Source organism: Chenopodium quinoa, unplaced genomic scaffold (assembly GCF_001683475.1).
Source record: "Chenopodium quinoa cultivar QQ74 unplaced genomic scaffold, ASM168347v1, whole genome shotgun sequence".
Classification (NCBI taxonomy): domain Eukaryota; kingdom Viridiplantae; phylum Streptophyta; class Magnoliopsida; order Caryophyllales; family Amaranthaceae; genus Chenopodium; species Chenopodium quinoa.
This window is the reverse complement of record NW_018744239.1, coordinates 9,252,226-9,276,345: the sequence shown is the minus strand read 5'-3', so window position 1 is coordinate 9,276,345 and position 24,120 is coordinate 9,252,226. Positions and strand designations below refer to the sequence as shown.

Sequence of the window (24,120 nt, the reverse complement as noted above, 5' to 3'; positions counted from 1 at the left end):
AGCAAGACTAAACTTTAAAAATTGACCCGACCCGACCTCATCAGACCCGATCCGATCATTCGTATTGACACCTATAATTCCTGATAGATCATGAGTAATATATGCATATAACATATATGGAAGCCCTAAATACCATTTGAAAAGAACAAAAATCCTTTCTTTAAAAAAAAAAAAGCAGAGAAGGCAACATGTACAGGATGTCAAAAAATACTAATAGTTGATAACTAGTCCAAGATTTCCCAGATATTCTTCCTGTGTTTGATAGACATCACAAGAAACTGATAGCTAATAATGCGAATAAACTGTCCCCCAGACCAATCTTATTTTTCCCATTTCTTTTGTGGTACATATCATCGATGAAGCTTAATCTGCTAACGTGTTAAATCGCTAGTAAGCTCCTCTTTTGTTTACAGAATAAAGACGTGTCAAGTTTTCAAAAAAAAGCTTTTGTCTTTGTTTTACTTCTGTACAAGGTTCATCGACTATGAGAATGGGCAGCATTACCTCCCGCAGTTTTTGACTTTGCAGCAAAGTGATAAATGGAGATCATACTTATATACTAGATCTTAATTACCTAAGCATCTCACCAGAATTTAAATGCAGCCCACTCAAGACTGGCGATATGCTGTACGGGTTACCATCCCTGTGGAAAGATGGATGCCCAAAAGGCATGGGCCGGTCTGGAATTTAAGGAACTTCAATATCACCTTCCAGCATTTTCAGTGCATCTGAGATAGTAGGTCTTAGTGCAACCATGACATGAGCACACAGAATACCAACACGTACAAATCGTTTCATAATTCCCCTTGGATTCAGCTCCGAGTTATCCCCTTCTCTCAACAAGAATGAGTCAAGAACCTCTTCTGATTTTCCTTCTTTAACCAAAGACCAAGCCCAATCTGTTATTAAAATAGAGGTAGAGGACCCTAAAGCTGACAGATCAAGGGCCCTTCTCCCATACATTATCTCTAAAACAACCACTCCGAAACTTTAGACATCGCTTTTCTCAGTTAGCTGCCCATAAAGTGCATATTCCGGGGTCAAATAGTCATGTGTGCCTGCCACTCTGGTAGTGAGATGAGAATGCCCTTCTTTAATTTCTTTTTCCAATCCAAAATCAGCCACCCTTGCTCGCATATCTGAATCTAAAAGATTGTTTGTAGCCTTGATGTCCCGATGGTATATTGCAGGTTCTATTCCATGATGGAGATAAGCTAACCCCCTTGCCACATCCAATATTATGCACTTTCTTAGGGCCATGTTAAGGATTTTCTGAGTGGCCCACTTTGGTTTGTTGAATTCTGAAAAAGATGATGGTCATCAAGATTGCCATTCAGCATGTAACAAGATATCTCTATTTTCCACCATAATCATCAACACTCACAGTTTCATCAACCATGCAACATCCTTTAAGTGGTACAAGATTTCGATGCCTTAGGTTGCTTATAATCTCAACCTTATTTTGAAAATAAGAATCACTTTCAAAATTGGGTTCAGTAAGCCTCTTGACCGCAACTATTGTCCCATCTGGTAAGGTTCCCTTGTAAACCATCCCAAAACCACCACGCCTAAAAAGATTCTTCTACGAGAAGTTGTTAGTTTCCCTCTCAAGGTCTTCAATTTTAAACCATATTGCACTAGTGTTAGGCCGCATTCTAGGTCTACTTTCTTGATTTGGATCAACTTCCATCTTAGGTTTCTTCTGCTGTTGCTTGTAATACCAAAAGTACAAACCTAAGAGGAAAATTACTAAAAACACTGCAGTAGCAGCACCGATTAATCCCAGATGCAGCTTCAAATGTCACACACCATGAGACCCAGCTGACGAAAGTAATTGAAGCTGAAAAACACATGAAGTTGTTCCAGCATTTTCAGGGTCAAGTTTATTGATTATCCCAGCAACATAAAGAATAGTGAAGTAAAAGCAATCTCGAGCATGTGAACTGTTCCCATCAATGGCAATCAACTGATTTTGGATTCTCGTACCAGCAGCATAGCAGGTTTCACAAGCAGTGAGATCAGAGAGGTCAGATCCACAAACTTGATCTAAAGAATTATCACTTCCAAGCTTATCAGTCCAATTTCGGATGGTAACAATGCCAGCACAAACATCAGGAGTGATCACAAATTGCTTAGGATCAAAACACTTAGAGTTCAAATTTGGGGCTAGAGACATAGAATCAAGCTTGGATTGGAAATCTGAGATTCAAGATACCGAAGTCGGATAATCTCGAAATCCAAAGAGGGAAGTCTGATTAAGATTATGGGAAAGAGCTATTCCCATTAAACTCAAAAGGGCTTGACAACAGCCTATTCTTGGATTACTTCTTGAACTATTTCCATGGCACGCCGTCGTAAATCGGAGTTTTACAACATAGTCTAGATCAACAAGACACTTTGTTACATTAGTTGAACCCAAAATTATGCAGAAATATGAACAACCAACTAAAATCAAAATCACTAATACCCACTTCATTTCTCTAGATAACCAAAATCCCAATTGCCCACTATCAAAGTCCAATAAAATTTCCAAAACCCACTTCATTTCTCTTTCATATGTCTTCCAATTTCAGCTTCAATACCTAATTTTTGTTAACAAATACCAAAATGAGCATAACCTAGAAAAAATTCTCTACTATAATTAACACCCAATATCCACAATTCTAATTAGGAAAAATCAAGAAAAATCATAACAATAAAAAAAAAAAAAAAAAAAAAAAAAAAAAAAACAACAACAACTTTACTGATTCTGAGCATAAGCTAATGCAACATTAATTCAACAGCAAAAAAAGCTCATAATCATGCAGTTTTAAATCATCAAAAAAACATAAAAATTGGTCAAAATGAAGATGATTTACCTTTAAAAGGCTTCATTGGATTGCAGAATTTGTAAGCTAATTTGTGGAGAAGGTAAAGTCAAGAGTGGCAGTTAAAGCATTGTGCTAAGGAGTCGTAACAAAGTTGTTAATTTCTGAAATGTTGTCAAAACTTTCTCAAATTTTTCAGAAGTGGGTTGAGTTGACGTTTTTGTGTTATTAATTAATTAATTAATATTGTTGCAATTGCTGATTGTTGTTGGCGTAAGAAAAATGTGCAAAAGTTGCTTAGCTTATTATTACCGTTGGATGCAAGGTTTCAACAGGTAAGATGTAATTAATCATATGGAGTAGGAGCCGCCGGTCAACTTGTTGACTTTGTAATGTATCGCAATGTGAGAAGTAGAGGTGATCATTGGGCGGGGCGGATCGGATACGGGCCGGACCGATGTAAAATAAATTAGCCCACTTCTCGGGGCGGGTTGGGCAAAGCTTTGGACCGGAATTTTTGTACTCAAAACCGCCCAAAATGGCTGGGCAGTGCGGGTTTTTCGGTCCATTTTCGGGTCGGGCAAAAAAAAAATCAATTAAAAATACATAAAATCGCATTCGCAAACTCGTTCAAAAAAAAATCAGGCCGGACAGGGCCCAACTCGATTTCAGGCCGAAAAACTTTGTCCAAAACCCGACAAAAATTGGGTCGGGTTGGGCCGTGCTAACATTGGTAAGGTCTAGTGAGAAGCCACCCCCATTTATTAGCCTGATATATATAGGCTATGTATATTATATGGCAATAAAGGTAATTTTTTGCAACTTTTTTTTCAAAAATTCCTACCTTTTAAAAAGTAGGAGATAATTCTTATAAATAGTATGCGAACATTTATACCACTAAATATATTTGTTATCATATTTGCCTCCATTTACAAGTTTAAGAAGCTCTATTTTTCTTACATAAAAGGTTTGTTTACATATTTGCCTCCATTTATAAGTTTAAGAAGCTCTATTTTTCTTACATACAATGTTTTTTTTACATATTTTCTCCCATCTATAAGTTTAAGAAGCTCTTTTTTCGTATTAATACATTTCTTTAATAAGTATTCCTAGGTAGTAGTATATCAGCCTTCATGAAAAAAAAAATGATAATAGTATATTAACATTTACATTTCTAGAACGTGATAATTTTTGTCACTTCCTCACAAAATATAAATTAAAGTTTCGAAGAATATTCTACCACATTTTTTGTCTATATGCAAATAGTTATAATAAAATACCATGAAAATACATTAGGGCCAATTGTAAAAACTTATTTTAAAATACTAGCCATAGCGCGTATCGCGCACGCCGGAATCCCTAGTAATTAAATTAAAATTCCAATAATCGGAATTTCATATCTACTCAATATCACCATCACAACAACCACTACCACCCGAAATCCATCACAGCCACCACAATCTATCTTCCCGCGATCAACCACATAGGCTTTCCTCTTCATCTCATCGTTTTCCTCTTCATCCCTCCTCTTCTTGTTCATCCTTTCTCAACAGTAATGACCCAACGCAACTTTATGACGATAGACACCTAAAAATGTCTCCCCAAACCAAACCCGATGATGAAAAACCTTTTACTGTCATTATTGGTCGGGTCAATTATTTGATCTTTGGAGTGCTTAAATCCATATTCAATCCAGTACATTTCATAAGCCAACCTAATTCTTAGCCCATTTCCCCAAACCATAACTTATTTCCCACTTTTCAAGTCCACACCACAAAACCGAGTTAAACTGATTTTCTGGACCTATAATTTTGATCTAAATATTATTTTTTAGATAGGCCTTTAAATAAGCTTTCAAATGGTATATCATAAGCCCAATTCCGATTTAAAATGAAGAAGATATGAGCAAAATACTAAACTCCGCCCAAAACCGACACCCTTTCACTAAGACGGCCATATCGTAAAATCTACGAGCTATTTTGACCTGATTCTAATTGGATTGGAAATTAGACTTGAATATCTTTCCAATGATATATTATATTCCTTATTTTGAGTTACGGATCAAAAGTTATCGAAGTTTTAAAATCACATAGAAACTAGATATTACCGCGCCATGGTAAAAATACAGTGACACGGCAGACATTGCCGTGTCACGGCAATTTGTGCCATGGCACGGAAATTTATAGGGTTTATTTCTCTGTGGCGCCTCAATCCTAGGGTTCTGTAGCTCACCCCTCACATTTTCACTATGAATACGAGGCTGATTTCATCAGTTTCGGGGCACCAAATAATTCTCTCTTCCTCTCTTATGCATCAACACACATTTTCATCTCTCTCTCATATTTTAAGACTTAAGTCTATTCTCCTAATTACATCATTCCTTCCTTAAGCACACCAAGGAGTTCATACAAGACCCAAAGTTCCATACTTAAATCAAGGTGTAAAAGGAAGAACCGATTGAGGGTTTAGGCCAAACCTACTCAACTTTTACTTAATTTAATTTCAATTTAATTTATTATTTATTGAAGTTACTAACGTTTTTATTCATGATGTAGCAATTTAAAGAAGCGTGGAACGTGAGTAATTTATTCACTTAATTACTCTTATTTTTATTTTATATTGCTAGTATCATGATTAGGTTTATTATTATGATTTGATTTGACTAACAATGTTATGGTTAAACTGCTTCCAATATTAATATTAATTCGATTATGTTTATTGATCACCATATTGCATGTTAAAGGGAATATGTAATTGAATATTACATTTAATAAGATAATTTGGGCGACCAGTTTTGGTTCCTTTTTAATTTTGTTATTAATTGAAGTGATCAGTAATATTTAGAATTATGTGTGTATTAATATTCAACAAATTTAGCTTAATATTAGTTTGGAGTAAATTGAATCTTTGTTTGTGTGCCTTTGAGATCGCAAGAAATGCTTTTCACTATAAGAATCGAGTAGAGGCTAATACGGGCGAATGTGACTCCATGACTCACTTCGTACCATCATTCTCGATCCTCCTTTCGTGGTTCCGAACCATATGGAGTTAGTAATCTCATGGATTATGAATGGGGTGTCACCTTCACAGGTCAGTCGTTGTTGCCTATCGATGTCCCTTTTTTAGTGGTTGCCTTAAATGATTCGTGAACGGTTTACAAGTTCCTTAAAAACTTGTTGGCGGCTCCCTACTTTGCTTTGTCCCTAATCGTGTCCCTTATCATATGTCAATTTCCACTTCCTAAGAGTGCCAAGCATATTCACAACATGTTTAAGTAGGCGCGCTTTGAATGACGCCTACAGTGATGATAATAAAAAGATACTTTTGTAGCAAAGAATGTAAAATTAGGGTCATACTAAACCTTTAGGGAAAACATCTTCTTTGTGCCGACATTTTCATCTTAACAATAATGGTGTTGCTCATAGGGAGGAAGGAGGAATTTCGAACAACCATAGATGTGATGTGAGAAGAGAAGAAGACAAGGATTCCAATTACCTATATCTCCCCAATTTTATTGATGAAATTACCAACATACCCCCTGATATACATAAATGTATATCAATATGATAAACTTGTATTTTTCGTACAACTAATCTTATACGCAGTATTCACTTTGTTTCAACAAAAGATTTTGTATACTTTTGGTTTACAATAGCGCTGGTATAACTAAAAATTGAATAGGTCATTATAGCCAACTTTTAGATATTATGGTATTTTAACCTGTTTTGGGCATTTTAAATCTAATACTACCTTCGTTATGTAATAAATGTAAATTTTTTACTTTTAGTTTTTTAACACGACTTTGATCATTAATAATTATATAGCCTAATTAATACTTCATTCGTTTTGTAATAATCGTACGTAATACTTTCCTTTTACATCCGATTTGTAATTATAATAACACTTCCTTATTTTTTTTATAGAGTTACCACTATTTTAATATTTCTTTCTTCTGCCAACCCCACTTATATTACTCTTCTTTTTTCCCTATCTCATTTTTTAGATGCATCACATTTAAATTTACGAAATCCTAGACAACTTATAGAGCGAAGAAAGATAGAGAGAAAAATTAAAGAGGACCTTGATATATGAGAGAGATATAGAGAATTTATCAACTAAAAAGGAAGGTGATGCATCTAAATTGAAACTTCTTTTTATAGAAAATGATGCATCTAAAAAATGGAGAAAGTATCATTATTTCTCTCTTCTATCAACAATTAAATATATGCCACTAAATATACTTTATATCATTAAAATCTCTCTAAGGTCCCTACTCTATATATAGAGCGAAGAAAGATAGAGAGAAAAATTAAAGAGGACCTTGATATATGAGAGAGATATAGAGAATTTATCAACTAAAAAGGAAGGTGATGCATCTAAATTGAAACGTCTTTTTATAGAAAATGATGCATCTAAAAAATGGAGAAAGTATCATTATTTCTCTCTTCTATCAACAATTAAATATATCCCACTAAATATAATTTATATCATTAAAATCTATCTAAGGTCCCTACTCTATATATATCTTTCTTACAACTTTGTAGTATTGCGATTATTACGAAACAGAGAGAGTAAAATAAATTAAATAAAATTATATTTTGAATATATGCATTAGGTTTTTGATACATAAATATATATATATATATATATATATATATATATATATATATATATTTATATACTTGTGTGTGTGTGTAAAAAGTATAACAAAATTTTATAGAAGTGCACAAGCAAAATAAAAACGTTGCATCTATTGTGAAACAAATATAGTATGATTTTAATGTATATATGCTATGAAATAAGTTTTATGTAATGCTAATATAATTACCTTAATACATGAGATTTGGTTTTTACCTCTCTAAGGCTCTATTCTCTTCTCCTTGTTTTTGATGAATTGAAATTTTTTTATTGAAATAAAATTATTTTTACTAAACAAAAATTACATTTACGGATTAAAACTAATTTTTATCAATTATTTATTATATTTATCCTTTAAAGTAATTTATTTTTAGTTGACAATGTTTATTTTTACTAAATAATATTTTGACAAGGTGAAAAGGTATTGGGCTTAAAGCTATACTTAATAATATATAAAAACACAAACCATCATGCCATATGTCACTTTTTTCTATTAAACAATGTCACATGTGACCTTATTTAATTTATCCTTTTATCCCCTTTTTATCATTAACCAAAAAAAAAAAAAAAGCCTTAATCAAATATATATATTAATATTAATGTTGTTTAATTCATTTTCCCCCAACATCATATCTCTTACAAGTTTATTTAATTGTCACATCTTCTTCTCCTGTATAAACTATTCATTTTTCCAATAAATTTATAAATATTATAAAACAAAAACTAGATTATATACATATTTATGAACAACCCGTGCATTGCACTGGCCAAAAGGCTAATTGAATCATTAGTTGTGTTGCCTAAAGTTCTTCCTTCCACCACCTTACTTTCCTCTTTCTTCCACCTCACTTTCCTCTCTACCTCACTTTCCTACTAACATTACTATCATTACCTTCCTTATAATTACTAGCTAGGGTGTCCAACGTGCTCGAGGGGTGTGGAGCGGCTTGCCCTTTCTCAAAATTTATATTCGGTTGTTTTTAATGGCGGATCTTTGAAGAGGTTTGTCTGGGCTTGGCTCCTGAAGCAATTGGGAATTTTTGTTAGTCATATTATAGAACCTAATGCATGGCGATTGCATGCCAATTAATAGAAAAAGGTCAAAATATTAAAACATCATATGTTTACATGGTTTGGCATTATTTACATGTTTATTGGTAAAGTGAAATTTCATTAATTTAGTTTGAGTACTCAACTTAGGTTGACAAAAGTAACCTTGCAAATCATTAATAAATCATTAAAGTACCTAATTTTATATTAGTAAGAAAAAATTTTAAATCGATAATTTAAAGATATATATATATCAAGACATCACTACTTATAGTTTAAAAATAATATGAAAATAGATTAATGTAATAAATTCTTACATGATTTTATTTCTCATGTATAATTCACATTTAATGGTCAACAAAAGGTGTGTAAATAGTGAAATGTCCAATTGTTACGATATTTAAAGTACAAGTACGGGAGAAATGTATTTTTATGTTTATCTCAACTAACTTTATTTAATTCTTGACTTGTATTTATACTACGTACATTTTATCTTAGAATATATCGACCCCTAAGAGAAAAGGTATGAAGATCTACCACTGGTACTTGGTTTAATGTTCTTCACGACAGTGAGCTAATTGGGGAAACAATTTTGTGAACTATTAGTTTTCCAAAGTTTCTTTGTTTTTTTTTTATTATTATTTTTTTTTAATGTAAGTTTGCATTATGTTGGTCATAGTATGATTGAGTAGTGTTTATCAAATTGTAAAGAAGTGTTGGGAAGTAACACCAAAGTATTTAATTGCAATTCATGGATGTTAGCATTAAATGATATATTATGAAGCATCAACGAGATAACCATAACATTGAGCTAGTACAGTAACCCTTATAGTGAGCTAACAAAAATACTGACTATAACAGCATGTAGAGCCAATTCGTTGTCCAAAAAAAAACAACAAATGAGTTCAAAGATAATAGCTCTTACAACTATATATATATATATATAATATATATATATATATAATATATATATATATATATATATATATATATATATATATATATATATATTTTTATTATATATATATATATATATATATATATATATATATAGCTAAGGACAAAATGTGTCATTTAAGGGCATGCAGTTGGGTTTATTAACGTGGTATTGATGCACGTTTATTTCACAAAAATGGCTTTTGAGCCCATTTGAGAACCCGGATTTTGATGAGAAAAGTTGTTGGTTCAATATGATAATACATAGGTTTGCTCCTCATGTTGGTAGCTATTGCTTCAAATTCCGGTCATTCACCCTGCCTAATAATTCAGAGAATGTGTTAATACTCGTGTCTACGCTAGCAAATGTATAAGAACTGACTAAACTAAGAGCAAGTTGTTGGCTAAGTTAATTATTATGAAGTCAACATAACATATTACTACACATCATCGATTAAAAAAGAAACAAAGAAGATTTGCAAAATAAAACAGAGACTTTCTGCTCAAAGATGACAAAGAAGTACAGGATTAAAAATGGATCTTTTTTGTGTGAAACGTGAAATCCCATGATATACCTATAGGTATGCATGGTAAGTAATGCAATGTACTCACATCAGTCTTCTTCTCGTATATTTGAGAAGTAGGCAGCCCAATAAATTTTTTGTATTCCTCGACAAAAGTTGTTAGGCGAAGAGTCCCAATGTCATCACTCAGGTCAAAGATGAACAGTAGTAATATTGGAGTGAGTAAAACTTGAACGGTGAAAGAGTGTCAATGTAGTTCATGTAATTGAAATAGCAAGATGAATCAAGAATAAGATGTGGGCAAACCTGGTTGTGGCAATGCAACCCTCTTTGGATTAGTTTTGGCATTTGAAAATAGTGTCTATGGCTTCATAGCAATGTTTCCCACATTTTTTACATCATAGGTAAGCAATTTGGCTTCCTTGCTTTGGGTCTGGGATCGTGGCTCTTATCCAATGGCGTTTTCTTGGATTGTGTTCCCAGCCTACACATTCCAAAGAACAAACATGTGATGCTTATGCTTCGTGAGTGTTCAGGTTTAACCGTAAGAGGGGAACGTAGGAGCTTAGAGGGAGGTTTGTGGGATTGTTGTTATATTCCTTATCTGTGATGGTTGCCTAATATGTATTATCCCGATAGCCCGACTACTAAGTGGATTCTAGTTTTCATCAACCCTAGTAGGAATAAATGGTTCGGTTAGTATGCTTGGCATTTTAAAGGCGAGTTATACAATTTCAAACACTATTAGATGTTACTTTCTATTCTCTTTATAGTAGTCAAAGACACAATGAAACATTAGCACTTACCCATCTATCACATATATACAAATATATGTTACGCTCTCGAGTAGAGCAAGATAACTTAAATAATATACCCTTAAAAATGACAAAAACTCTAGCATGTATAGGTGTACATATAATGAGACTATATGTAGATTTGTCTATATATTTATATATATATATATATATATATATATATATATATATATATATATATATATATATATATATATATATATATATATATATATATATATATATATAATGAGCATCCAAACAAGTAGTTCCAATCAAAGTTAGGAAAACAAAAATAAATGGTTGTCTATGAAGCTCTATGGTTCAGGAAGCTACACCACATATAGATAATAGATAGAGAACCATAGCTAATTGCCTTTACTCTAGAACAAAGAATATTGATTACAAGCCACAAAACACAACTAGTATAATTGGGAAATTAAACAAAGGCTTATTACAAGGACATGAATGTGAAATATTTAATTACACAATACAATCAGCTAAAGAAAATTGAAGGATGTACAAAAACACCTTGCAAGAAATTATAATAAATATTTAAAGGAAAAAATAATACTAATAATCTTATCTTTGCTTCATTTTCTTTTAATAATCCCAACTTTGGGAACTGTTTATTTTCTTCAATCCCACTTATCGATGATCAGTTTTTTTTTTGCTTTTTTTTTGTGTGTAAGTGACACATGTCGCAATTTAATGGGTTAAAAAATAAAAAAAAAACAAACAAATTAAAAAAACCTAGGCAAACCGATCTGGCACCATTAATGCCGATTATTCGGCCACACAATCTCTTCCCCTGCGCCGATCTCCCCCCTCCGCTTGTGCGCTGCTTCAACCCATTCCCCACCCCCCTCCTCTCCTTTCGCAACTATGGTAGTTATATTTTTGAAATCGTGATCGAACGGCGGCAGTTGATTATGAGAATCAATGAGTTTCAGTAGAACAAACGAGCCTTGATTCGGTGTAATAGACATGGAGTTTGTAGCTAGAATTAGCGAAGGAAAAGTAGAAGTAGAGAAGGAGGGCGAAGTCAAATTCGATCTGGGAAAGAGGTGGAGGTGGAGTGATGGTTTTAAGGGAGTTTTGGGGAGGGGGAAAACAGAAACACCAGGGAGCTTTGATCTAAGGAGGGAGTTTTGGGGAGAGGGGGAGGGGCGGAAGGTCGGCGAAGGAGGGGTTGCATGCTTGCGAGGGAGGGTCGGCGGGCTGATAGTGGGCTGGAGGTTATGGTGGGCCGCTGGGGGAATGGGAAGGGGCTGGTGATTTTTTTTTTTTGGTTTTTAGTTTTTTTTTTTTTTAATTTTTTGGAGCAATTAGGACTTGACACATGTCAAGTAAACTGATTAAATAGGTTATTGACTTTTATTGACTTGTTTGGGATTGAAGAAAGTATACAAACTCCAAAGTTAGGATTATTCCAAAATAACCAAAGTTATGTTAATAAAAGAAAATGGAGCAAAGTTGAAATTATTAATATCAATTTTTCTATATTTAAAAATGCGTATGTAGTATACATAGAAACGACCACATTAGCTCTTGATATACAGAAGGGCTAGGTCGGTTACCTTAGCCTAAATAATCATACCTTGTACTCTGTAATTATTTTTTTAAAAAAGAAGACAAATTAACACAAGTACCTTAATTGCTGTGTTTTAACAAATCAAACCTAGTCTTTTGGTCTTCTTTATCTATTACCTTTTCCCAAAGATATCACAAGAGAATTAATTAATATAAGCAAATCTTTAAATACTTCCATGAATTACCTTATCAAATAAAGTTACGAATGACTCATCCCTTAACTGAGTGGGTTCGTGTTTCATCTTTCAGTTTTTGTTGAGCAACAAATATTCCAATTCTCAGTCCTAACAACCAAAAGTTTCGGATTTTAAAGAAGTAAATAAACACTTAAAATGAAAACCTTGTAGAAAAAACGGCACAGGGATCCAAAATTTGTCGGAAAACGGCCTTGAGTTGAGTTAGGCAATCAATTACTTTGAGTTGAGCGTCTTCAAAAAATAAAATTAACTTCATTGAAATTTTGACAAATATTTCGAACAAACCACTAAAAAACTTAATCTAATCAAAAGGAATTAAAAAAAAAAAAATCTTATGTCGTTCTTCATGAAGTAAAGTGGGGAAGAAGATAATGGTGGGTAGCTTAATTCATTGTCTTAGAATCCAAAATGGATAGAAATTAGGAATTACATAGTGTCAATTGTCACCACTATTCCCTAGGTAAGCAATTAGCATGTCTGTGTCTTAAAAAATTAAGTGCCCTGTCTTACAAGTTTTTTTTTTTCTTTTTTCAAAAAAATAAATATACGCAAATACTTAATACAAGCAAAAAAGTAACGCCACTTGTTCATACGTGTACGGCTATACCCCGTGCTTAATGCCACCAAATGCATGCATCACCAAAATATATAAGGTATTAAGGGTAAATAGTATATAAGGGTACATAAATAGAACAAATATATTAAAAGTGAATACATAATTGATAATTTCAAGGGCATAATTATCTCAATGTTTTCCCTAAGGTAAGATATAAGAGTTAGAAGAAGTTGACGGTATATTGGTAAATGAACCTTTTTAGGGATAAAGTTATCTCAACACTATTCATAATAGTTGAGTCATACTTTTGAAAAGGTAGGGAAATAATATCATGTATTTTAGTAGTCAATATTTACCTTCATTAAAAGTGTGTTTGTCATCATCATAAATGCACACATTAGACGTGGTAATGAAGCTGGGCTTAAGGTAGTCATTCGAAACACCTCAAGGGCACCCCTTGTAGTTACAAAGAAGAGAATTAGCAATATTACACCTGATCTTGTAGCATTGATTTTCAGATTCGGGCAATAGCTAGCTCGTAGGCTGGGGTGCAATAATATTCATGGAGAGTGATATGGTGTCAGTGATTCAAGGAGTAATGCAGAAGAGTAAGGGTTTTCTCCGATCTTCCATATCTATGAAGACATTAAGAAAAATAGCTTGCTTTTAAATTCTTGTATTTTCTATCGTGTTGGAGAGGCTTGTAACACTGTTGTGCATTTTATAGCTAGATGGAATACAAATAATAGTGATGAGTATGTTTGTATTGGGTCTGTACCCCACAATATTCCAATTCTACTTCGGCAGAAATTGATTTGATAAAATTAAAGCCCGACCACGCTCTTTAAAAAGAATAATTAATACGTTAAATAGGAAAAACATTGAACACCAACAACGCTAAATAAAATATGTATAGAATTGAATTCGAACAACAATGTAACTAATTGAAAGCAAAAGCTATCTTAAAACGATTATGTAACGTAATACTTCATTCTTAATCTAACCCTTAACAATTAGCCTAGATATGTTGAACTGAGTCTTTTTGCAAGGACTATTGTATACGGTTATCTATAACTTCATTCCATCTCTCCATGAACCTTTCCAAGCTCAACTTAATAACTTGTCCACATTATACGTTAAATGGATCATCCCACTAGACTATCTAGAAATATATCCAACCCTATCTTGGACAAGTTTAATTGGGTTTTGGTAATTGTGATTTGAAATTGGATAATTTCGATACATAACCATCTTACCTTCAACTAATATATTATGCATGATAATATAAGTATTCACTTTCTTACATAATATGTTATCGTTCCATCCATGCAACTGAATGTTTTATCATTGAAAATCACGCTTGTAACACTCTAAACGCTCGCTTAACATCTTTTTTGATAGCTTCTTAGCTTTTGGTGAATACGCCTCCTCTGGGTTTGAGGGAGATTATTAATTGTGAGGATGAATGCTACCCATTTAGGATAAATCCTATTGGTGAAATAATACTCTATATTCATGCCTTTTTCATGCTCCCACGTCAGAGGATAAAGTCAAAGGATACTCCAAATTGTGATACCCTAGAACAGTTCTAAGGTTCTTCTCCCCCTCAAGGAAATTAGCCAAATTCAATTTTTTTTGAAGAAAGTCAAGTTCAATTTTTTTGGAAGAAAACCAAATTCAATTTAATATTTATCTTACTTGGAAGTGAAGTGTTGTTTTTGTTACTAGTCATTTACACACAAACTAAGGCAAAGTCCAATTTTGAATTAAAGCACCTAAATAAAAACAATTGGTTACTTTACACTTTATCCATTAATTAATTCTCCTATTTGAATTAAGTGATTCCAATATCCTATCTCTATGTAATGACCAAGCAAATAGGCCTTATCATTAAACTTTACATTTTTAAGGTAAGTAAACTCATTATAGCTCCTTGTAATTTTTGGTTGGATAATTAACATCTCCAAGTTACAATTATCCCCTTTGCATCAAAGCCAAAAACATTTTTGATGATTTCATTGAGGCAAACCAAATAAGTGTGTAAAATTGCATTTTTTAACCTTAAAATTTCCTAAGATTATTAATAACACAAACGAAGGCATGACCCATTACTATAAATCAAAGGTTTTTAAGTACTTTATTTTTTTGGAAAAGCAATCCTCGATATTATTTGAGACAATTAACATTAATAATGATAAATAAGTATAAAAACATTTTAGAGATTATAACTGTCTAAATACTATTTATAAGTGTTATCTCAAACTAACAAATATTTTTAGGCTTATAAATGTCCGCACACTATTCTTAAGAGCTAAAAAAAGAGATAATTAATATTAATGAGGGTAATAAATAAATAAACAATTTAGAGGGCCAGCTGAAATTGTCCAAACACTACTATTCATAAGAATCATCTCAAACCTTGTAAAAGGTAAGGAAAACAAACAAGCACTATATGTATCTTTTATTATCCTATATTATTGTATCTTGTATTATTGTTGCGTTACATTTATATCACTCTTAGTGGGTAGTGGTTAGCTAATTTTAATGCTTATTTTTCTCTTGCTTTTCCTTTTATTATCTTATTTTCACGTTAATAAGGTTTCTATCTTATTTGGTAATATTCGTGTGTTTTTAGTTTAATTTTTAGTTTTAGTTTTTGTGTCGTCTCTTTATTTTAATTTACTTTATTTTTTTTTATTTATTATTATATTTTATTTGTCTCGGTCTATCTCTCATCTTTGGTTGTATGTGTAGGTGGTTGTTCGAGACGAGAAACTAATCACTTCAAGGTTGAAAGCATAAGCTCCACCGTGTTGTTGCTACTGTCCCCTTAGCCACTTAAACATCACCACCCCATCATCCATATCCAACCTCCAACAGCCACCTGCCCACCTTACAACCACCATCAATGAAAATATAGCAACCCACCTCGCACCTCACGCCTAGCCATTAACGCTAAGTAGCACCGGCAATTTATTCCCAAAAACAAGACAAATCGAAGCTCTAGCTAACTCCTAACTCCTGCGAGCGCAGCAAACTCGAGTACTCCACCACGCACACTTGCAGTTCATGCGCAAAAATCGAGGCAGGAGCTCCATGGATTTCAAAGGTCAAGCCTGCGCGCGCAATACCCACATTCTACGCCTGCATGAGAAATGAAGAACGAGTGGTCCCGATTTGATGGTTGATTAAATCAACGGCTTTGATGTATTGATGATGAAGATTTGCGATTGATGATGTGAGAAGCATCGAATAAAATCCCCAACATTTGAACAACCAAATTCAATGCATAGTGGGATTTGTATTAGGTTTCTTTTCTTTTTGGGAAATTTTCCTTCGTAACATTGTATTACTTGAAAGCAAAAAAACTTATTTTCAACTATTTATCTTTTTCCTTCCTCCAATTTCTCAATTTTCCAATTTCTTCCTTAGATTTCATAATTTTCCATTTTATCCCAAAATCTTCTATCTTCCTAAATTAATTTTTCTAACACAAGCCAAAAAAACCTTGTTTTCACCTCTTTATCTCCAATTATTATAATGTAATTGATTTGGGTAAAAATACTCAGGCCACGTGGCCCAATCATAAGGGGACACGTGTCACCCCATGAGAGGTCCAAATAAGACCAATCACCAATTGACACGTGGCACTCCCAATCATCAGGGAAAAAGGCGGCTTTCAAAGGCCCAAATCCTGATAACGCCGTAAAAATGGCGCAGCCCGATAACCTAGGTTGATGATCTAGAAATGGGGGCACTGATTCCCACGACCCTATAAATACGGAGATTTACCCGAATTTGGGGGCACGTTCATTTGTTACATCACACTCAATTCTCTCACATCAGAGAAAACACTTGATCTAGGAATCCGAGAAGATCTACTTTTACTTTCCGCACTTTTTACTCACCTTCGACTCTTACTAACTTGATCATTGGAGGCGGAACTCTGCACAAAAGGAGCTTCTGTTTGTTTTCAGGTACAGGCAAAAGGAATTCAGTCTTGGTGACGTAACTCTCTCGCAGGACACATGAACCCCGAAACATTAAACGCCGTCTGTGGGGAGAGTACCTCTAAGATGGTTTCTTAAGAGACTATACCGCCTCCTTAGGACAAACTTCTAAAAGTAGAGGTCCATTCGGACCATGATACAGATTATGATCCAGAGGTCAAAATATACACGGCCAAAGATGTATCCCTTAAAACCAGACGCATCCATTCCAAGGATAATAGGGAACAGAGTGTTGATTAGGCGGGTTCGAGTAAGTTAACTGGCTAGCCCCTGGCGACAGGGCAGACTGCTCACATCACCCAGAAGAGTTCATGAAATTCATGACGAACATCAAGGGAGAGTTAAAGGACCTGATCATTAAAAAGATGGCTGGTCCAAGCAAAGGTTAGTCGGCAAAGAAGCCCTCTCACTCTGAGAAGGCTAAGTCAGTCAAAGACAGGCAGCCCACTCCGCATCCCAATACAAAGGTGGGGGGCAGACCTTTTATTGGTTGGTTCAAGTTCTGCTTCCCAGATCAAGGAAAGAGGAAGCCCATCCGGTATATTGAGCCGGATGGTAGCAAGAAGATTTACTCTGATGCTCGACTTATCATTGAGCAAAAGAGAAACAAGCAATTGTCTGACTCGGCTTCAACGTCGACTATGCCAGACAACTTCAGGAATTCCTCGATGAAGTATTCCCAATCTGTACAGCAGAACCTATCAGGCGGCCCGTCCATCCATACAACTTCTCAGATGATAGGCTCGATCCTGTATGTTCCCCAACAACCATACAGGCCGTTTTCCCAACCATATCTGCAACCTCTCCTCTTCGGGGGTCTAGCGGCATATCAAGTCCAACCACTGGACTGGCAGTTCCATCTGCTTAAAATTGGTGAACAACCTTCTACGTTCTCCAAGGAAGTAAACGAGGCGGCACAACCGACCATGGTTGAAAATGGCATGGTTAGTACCTGTGATGGTACCACCAACCTTAAAGACCACCTGATGACAAACACCCACCTCATGTACTTGTAGGGGTTCAATGATGCCGCATGGTGCTGATGCTTTCCAGCTACACTGAATGGCATTGCCCAACAGTGGTTCGGCAACCTGCTCGCTGGGTGCATAAATAACTTCAAGACGCTTTTGTTCTTGTTTGCCTCTAACTTCTCCATGAACATACCCGCCAAGAAAACAAGTCTTGACTTGGGCGCGGTACAACAGGGAGAGAAGGAGGGGCTCTGTTCTAATGTCAGGCGGTTACATGTACAAACTTCTTCAAGGGTCTGAAAGATGGGTCAACTTTTAAGTTTGACCTCGTCCGGAAGAGAATTGCTACTCTTCAAGAGGCCCTGATGGAGGCGGAAGCTTATATACAAGTGATCGAACTCTGCTCCACTAGCAAGGAGTCGGACTCAAAGAAGTTTGACCAACAAAAAGGGAGTCGGCAAGAACAGCCGGCTCAGAAAGCCGAAGAGAGAAAGAAGAGAAAATAAATTTGGGCGGTTGAGGATTCTGATCAGCCGTCAATGAAAAAAAAGAAAGAGTTTAAACTATACGTCCCCAGTTACGAGTTTAACAAGGACTGCTACTCCATTCACATGGAAATTAAAGATTGGGTGACCATTAAGAAGCCCGCACCTATAAGGGGTCCAACCAAAAACCGGAACAAAGACAACTACTGTCATTTACATGTGGATATTCGCCATGATACCAATGACTACTATAGCCTCAAGCGGTTGTTGGACAGACTGACTGAAAAGGGGGTGCTGAAGTGCTACATCCTCAAGTTCAAGGTGACCTTGAAGACGGAACCCAAGCAGCCGTAAAAAAAGTCAGCAAAGGCTGATAGTGGTTCGAACACTGATCCGGACATGATCTGCACCATTGCAGGCGAATTTGCATGTGGGGGCCTGTAGACACCTGATTGTGTCTCCCCAAAAACCAAACCCAGTGATGAGTACCTTTCACGTCTTTGATTTTTCTTTAGCCCTAACCCTTTCTAACCTTTCCTTAAATTTTTTAGGTGAAGAGTTGAAGAGTCTCGTGAATTTTTCTTTAGCCCTATTCCTTTCTAACCTTTCCTTAAATTTTTTAGTCCAAAATCATTTATTTCGTGCCTTTAAACCCAAAATCATTCATTTCGTGTCCACTTTATAAAAACGTCCAAACCTGATTTGTTGGTCCATAATACTGGTCCAATTATTGTGTAGTTGGATGAGGATTGAAAAGAGCTTTCCAACGACATATTATAAGCCCAAATCCAAGTTATAACGAAGAAGTTATGGCCAAAATACTAAACTGGGCCCAAATCGAGCCTTACCTACGACCCAATGACCATGTGGAGGGTCCATTAACCTTAAACACCATTCCTAAATCCCTTAGGATTTATTATTGGCTTCTAGAATCCTCTACAAGGTTCTAATTTAGCCTGTTTTTGAAAAGATAAAAATTTAAGAATTTTTATATTGAATAAAACACTTGTTTTTCAATAGATTAATTCTGATAAAACTAGAATACGTACGGAAATACGATTAACCCAATTTGATTGGAAGTTTGATTTCGTACGAATTTATCTTCTAAAAGTGTCTCTGAGCGATAGAAATATCGCGCAACGATACGAATATCGCGCAAAGTTACTAATATCGCACAACGATATAGTATCGCGCCGCGATGTAATTATCGTTTCGCGATACAATCAGTTTTTATTCAAAGTCGGATTCTAACTCTTTTTCTGATCTTTTCCCCCATTTTCCCTATTAATAGTGGTCATTTTCCTCTATTTTTCATTCACCAACAATCATCATCTTAATCCTTCTTTAAGCTATAAGTTTTTTTCTCTCTCTCTTTCTATTAGCCCTAGCCTAAACACATCCCAACACCATACGTCCTTTGCGAGACTTGAATACTCCAAGCCCATCTTGTAGTTGCCTTTGACCTCGACATGAAAGGTTGATAGTTCTGAGGATTTGGTCCCAAATCTATATTTCAATTCTTATTTGATTTATGTATTTGATTTATTTCTTTCTTGAAGTTACTAACTTGTGTATTGTTTTGATAGAAAGAGGTACGAGGCATCAAAGTGAGTAGATCTACTATCCTTATTCCTCGCTTTTGATATAAATATCATGCTTAGAATTTTATTTTTATTCTTAGTATCATGTTAGGATGTTTGTTAGGAATCCTAGTATCATGTTTAGGGTGTTAAACAATATTTCTAATGTCATGCTTTCTAGTATTATGTTTAGGCTAAAGCTTTGATCTTTATTTTTAGTGACATGCTAGGATTTGTTATTAATCCGTTTAATATCATGCCTAGGATCATGCTAATTATACTATTTATGATATTATGATGATTTGATTATTATGATGATTGTTGTGTCGTTAATTATATGTTGCTTGATTATTCATTATTTATTGTTATTGCTAGATCATGCCCTTTCTTGCAAGTTTAAAGGGAATTTGTACTTGAAATCACGCCTAATAAGATAATTAATAATTTAATTTAAGTTTAACATGATTTTAATTCAAGTGATCGCCAATAACAGATTTATTTGTGCATTAATCATCAACCAACATAGATTAAACAGGTTTAGGATTAATTTGTTGTATGTATGTTGAACGGAAAGCGCACATGAATATCATGATAATTTAGTCGAGGCCAATTTAGGGAGGGTTCAATCTCTTTTAGGTTGGATTCGTACCATCATCCCCGAATATCCAGTCATGGTTCCAAACCACTATGGAGTTAGCGATCTCCGTGATTGTGAATGGGGTGTAACCTTCACACCCGTGAACGGTTTACAAGTTCTTAAAACTTATTGACGACTCTTATATCTCTAGCTTCTTTCCCTTTGGACGCCACCATGCTTAAATGCATGACCATAGTGGGGCTCAAAGTTAATGTTTGAAATATTCCCTAAAGGGCCCAACTATTAGAGGCACCATTGATCATGTCAGACAAATGGATGTTAGCTCGATCAATGAAGGCCAAACGTTTGTCGATACCTTTCCTGAGGTCATCATTTCAAAGTAGCGCGACAAAGTCCGTTGGCCGCATGATGACCCCATTGTCATTGAATGTAAGGTGGCTAATAAAAAAGTTGGTCAGATCCTTATTGACACATGCAATTCGTCTGACATCATTAGCTAGCGTTGTTTGTCCAAGTTGAATTACAAGCCAGGCAGCATGCACAAGGTCTCTCACCCCTTGGTTATTTTTAGGGGTGGAGCTGTGCACCCAGTCGGCAGCATTGATCTGCCCATCTGGCAGGGAGAGAGGGGGAAAGGGCGCAATAATGTCGTCTGGTTCTTGGTCGTAGAAGAGCTGACCGCCTATAACATGATAATAGACCGTCCAACTCTTAACGCATCCAAGGCCATCATTATTCCATCCCTCATGCTGCTGATGTTTGAAAAAGATGATGGCTCTGTTGGCTCCCTAAATGGGGACCAGAATACGGCCCGAGAGTGGTATCTCTCGGACGTCAAACCCATGGCAGTTGGCCAGGAAGTGGAACCAATAGACCTTGACGATGTCAAGGAACCTGAGTTTGCCCCACCAGCAGGCGGCAAGAAAAGAAAGGCCGACCAGCTGGTGTTTGTACAGAAAGAGAGGCAATAACAATCACTGACCAGGGAACAGTTAGATGACCTCCGTCCCCAGCCGACTGATGAACAATTGACATCGCTCTAGATGACACACGTCTAGAGAAAACTGTATAGGTTAGGACGGTGGCTTTTGCAAAGCTGCGGGAAGAATTGCATAATGTGCTAAAGGAATTCAAAGACATTTTTGCCTTTGAAGTGGAAGAGATGCTAGGCATCAGCCCGGATCTCGCTGTCCACAAATTCACCGTGGATCCAAAAAAGAAGCCTGTTAGGCAAAAGAAAAGAAATCACGGCGATGAGAAGAGGCAGGCGGCAGCCACCAAAGTTAAGAAGTTGTTAGACGCTGGGTTCATTCGACAATGTTACTTCCCTGATTGGGTGGCAAATGTTTGTCCTTGTGAAAATACCGAATGGGACCTAGCGCATGTGTGTTGATTACACGGATCTAAACAAGGCATGTCCGAAGGACAGTTATCCGCTTCGAAAGATCAACAGTTCGGTCGACTCTACAGCCGAACATGCTTTGATGAGTTTCATGGATGCCTATTCTGGCTTTCATCAGATACCCCAATGGAAAAAAGATAAAGAAAAGACACCCTTCGTCACGGATCAGGGGTTATTTTGTTATATAGTGATGCCGTTTGGCTTGAAAAATGCGCCTGCTACTTTCCAACGAATGATTAATACGATCTTCAGTAATTAGATTGGAAGAAATGTAGAGGCGTACATGTTGGGTTTCGACGCTACGGGGAAGAGAAACCCGCCCAAGACCTGCTCACTAATTAAAGCAACTAAACATGCAATCACATAATTAACAACATTAGAAAGAGAAAGAGAAAAGACATTCTTACCCTTGACGCGTGCTTCGCTCGATTTAGGAGCTCTTACTTCAAAGCTCAAGCCTTGCAAGTGCGACAACCTACTACAGCTCTCACCCTCGGCCCGACCCGAACGGCCTTAATCCCGAAGGTTAGTCGGGACTTGACCAAACAAAACTAGAGTATTACGAACTTAAAGGTTTTCTCATTTTTCAAGGAGATCCCCTTTTGAGTTCAACTCAAGTGATTTTTCCGAAACCCAAAACTTTGGTATTTATAGGGAATGGAGACTTGTTCTCCCTTCTCCAATCAATGTGGGAGATTTGCATTTTCCACTATTTTATTTCAATCAAAAATAAAAATAAAAATGCAAGGCAATCAACAAGCTCTAAGTGTTACATGGAGGGAGAGAGTAGGTGAGGACCACCAAAGGGGGGACCAAATCACCTTGCTCCCCAAGCCAAACACCAACCTCTTTGGTCCCCTTCCTTGACCGGCTGACCAAGCTACATGGCTGGCTAGTAGCCCAGCCAGCCAGCACGCATCATACGCGCAACCAGCTAGCACGGAGCACATGCGCGGCCAGCAAGCACGCATGCGATGCTGCTATGGCTGTTGCTAGGCGCTGCTATGTGCGATGTTGCAGCTATACGATGCTGCTGATATGCGATGCCTAGCATGCATAGGCCATAGCACACACACGCTGGTGCTATGTGCTGCCTGCTTGCGATAGTGAGGCCCAGCAAGCACTTGCGTGCTGCTGGCCTAGCGATGCTTGCAGGCTGTGCTGAGCCATGCCCAGCATGCTGCGGTGGCTGGTGCTGCTATGCTAGTAAGCACGCCCAGCCATGCTTGTACAACCACAGCACACATACACGCATGGCACGCATCTTGCGATGCTTGGGCCATGCGATGTGCGTGTGCTAGGCGATGCTACGCACGCATGACACGTATAGGTTGGTGACCTTGCCTAGACTAGCATTTGCATGGCTAGGAAAATGCGAGGCTACGGCTTGGTTCGAACTTGTCGCTTGCTTGATTCCAAGTCTCGTCGAATTCCAAATTCGACTCGACTTGCGACGCTCGGTCTTGACGCTCTAAGCTCTATATCCGACGTCTTTGTTCGTAATATTGTAATGACTCATATAATCCTTTGGATTGATTCGTCATTTCGGATCGGTTATTCCATAGGGGTGCGACCCGAAGGATTCAGTCAAGATAAAGCCGTAATATTAATTATGCATTAATATTACTGATCGAAAGCGGCCTCCACCTAGGCATTCTGATCACTTGACCTCACTGAAGAATTAGCTTTCTAATAATTCTGAACCCTCTATCGCATTGATACACTTGCTGGAAGGATACCATTCCTTTTAATTACATTAATGACATGATAGTCCAATCCATGTTACAGACGGATCATCTTACTGACCTTCGAGAAACCTTCGCCACACTCAGGCGGCACAAGGTCATGCTCAATTCCAAGAAGTGTGTCTTTGGTGTAGAGTCTGAGAAGTTTCTCTGATTTTGATTGATCAGAGGGGGATAGAGGCTATCCTAGAGAAGCTAGAGGCGGTAATTTCTATAAAATCACCCCGAACTGTA

At 36.2% G+C, this 24,120-nt stretch overlaps 1 pseudogene; it reads right to left on the bottom strand.

The window, feature by feature from the left end:
* Positions 1 to 303: 303 nt before the first annotated feature.
* Positions 304 to 3,574, bottom strand: LOC110694468 (annotated as a pseudogene).
* Between the last annotated feature and the right edge of the window lie 20,546 nt (positions 3,575 to 24,120).